Source organism: Penaeus chinensis, chromosome 16 (genome assembly GCF_019202785.1).
Source record: "Penaeus chinensis breed Huanghai No. 1 chromosome 16, ASM1920278v2, whole genome shotgun sequence".
Lineage (NCBI taxonomy): Eukaryota > Metazoa > Arthropoda > Malacostraca > Decapoda > Penaeidae > Penaeus > Penaeus chinensis.
The window spans coordinates 25,841,393-25,843,892 of NC_061834.1; positions in this window are offsets into that span (position 1 = coordinate 25,841,393).

Below are 2,500 nucleotides of genomic sequence, written 5' to 3' on the forward strand. Positions count from 1 at the left end.
GGGTTGAAGTACTTGAAAAAAAAACAAAACAAAAAAACAACGATATGATATCAAATAAACAATTTGGTTTTAGGGAAGCAAGGTCATGCGTACCAAATCTCCTGTTTCTATGACAGAGTTTCTGAAATACTACAAGAATGAAACGGCTGGGTGGACTGTGTATACTTAGACTTTAAGAAGGCACTTGATAAGGTGTCTCATAAGACTATATTGGAAATCAGAGCACCTAAGTGGAGTGAAAGGCAAGCTCCTCGCATGAATGGAAGACAGATGAGGGGAGAACTCTGCATGGCGACAAGTAACTAGCCGAGTACCTTAAGGATGTTTACTATTTTCATAAATGATTTAAGGTCAAACATAAGCCCAGATATTTATCTGAATATGTTTGCTGACGACGCGAAATTGCAAAAAAAGGATAATAACCGATGTCTCTTGCCAGTGCCTCCAAAGTGACATCGAAAACTTATTCATTTGATGTTATACACGGAAAATGGAATTTAACACAAATAATTAAAAAAGTTATATGACAACTTAAATATAGCAGACTCACAATACCCAGATTCGATTATCAATTTTGGAAATGACGCCTGATACCGATTTCCTGGTAAAAATATTCGTTTTCGTAAAAGCCGAACGAAGCAAACGAAGCATAGCTACGATATCGTCTCTGATGGCTGGGGAGGCACGATAAGTCTCAAGGAAACTGAAGGGTAAAGGCGAATGATCGAAGTAAACCTTCCAGTAATTTAGTTATTGCGAAGCACATTCTTAGTAAATAGGGAGCTTCGTCTGGTCTACAAAATTTCCTTGTATGTTCTGGCAGGAACATATGAGGTAAAGGTTTTGCAAGATAGAGTCCCAGGGAATATTTGGATCTCACACCGATAATTTCTTACCTTGACCAATAAATCGTCAGAATCCTCGTCGTCGCTGTTGGCGGGAATCGCGATTATTATCCGCCGCTCTTTTCTGCCAATACCATGATATTTTGAACGTTAAAGGCGAAACAGCACCTTCTACACTGCCTAGCCATGACGGAATTGATTTGAATTTCAACGAACTTCCCTTGAGTCCAGCTTCTATTGTCACGTGATTATCTATTCCAGTCTTATTGGTTCTAATAGACTTCACTAGTGTCTATTATCACGCGATGGCCAAGTGCAATTCCCACTGATTCATTTTAATTGCCTCGCTTACGTCATCTGCTTATGATTCCGTCCGATGGTTTCGTCGCCTCCTCGATTTCGCGTCATGGAGCGTCGGGAATTTTTTAGTTTTACATCATGTCTGCTACCCTTATTATTAGTTTGCGAAGGAAATATAGAAAAGAGTTTCTTCAGTTTTGGTGTCTGGCGACATTTCTTATGATCGTCAATTTTCTATGCGGCCATGAATATTGCTATTCAAATATACTTTTAATTCCTGTTTATTTTGATATTTCATGCCGACCAGAAATCCATTTGACGTAGAAAATCAATATATTATAGTCCGGGATAAAGAGTTTTCGTTTTCTCTGAAGTACTTCTTAACAGAAAACGAATATCGCACCAACGATTGGAAACAGAATTTATCGGTTAATATTTTGGGGATATTTCATGCATATACCATGTTTGCATCGAGAACTGTATAAATGCTTAATTAATCATCATTACTGAAATGAGTGAGATAACCCGGTGATAATGAATCATTATCAATATTAATGATATAGTTTTGTACATCTTCACCTAATAAATGTAAATGGAAATATGTATTCATAAATGGTATCGCTGTAACATTTGGCTAGATATAAGTCTTAAGTGATAAGCTGTATCTTTGACTTTAGCAAAAACATTGAAAAAATAAAATACACTCCAATTATCGTCTCAATTTAGGATTATATGGAATATATGTCAGACCATTGGGCCTTGATATGAATGTAAAAAGAAGAGCTGAGTTAATCTTTTTGAAAAATTAACTTTTCAAGAAACGTTTTCTACTCCAAGTGTTTATTTCAAACACAAGTTGTAGAACTGAAAAATAGTCGCAATTCACCAGACGCATTCTCCGAGATCGAAAACCCAGCCTCTGCAGTTCTTCGTAAGACGCTATAGGGATTTTCTTCCTTTATTACATCAAAAGCATGCGCCAAGATGGCAGGCGGAAAGATACAAGAAAACATGCATACCTTGCAGGGCTTGAGCACATCTTGAAAGACTACACGAATACGGTTTGCTCAAAGATTTCGCAGGCTGTGCTAGAGATCAATGAGTCTAAATATGATTTTATTATTAAATATATATATATGTATATTCTCTCTCTCTTTCTTTCCTTCTCTCTCTCACACACACACGCGCGCACGCACACACACACAAACACATATTTATATACATATATATACACATGTATATGTATACATACATACATATACATATATATGACTACCGCGATGGTACAGTGGTTAGAAAACTGGACTCCGACCGTCATGGTCCTGAATTCAATTCCACGCCACGGCAGTCGTAAA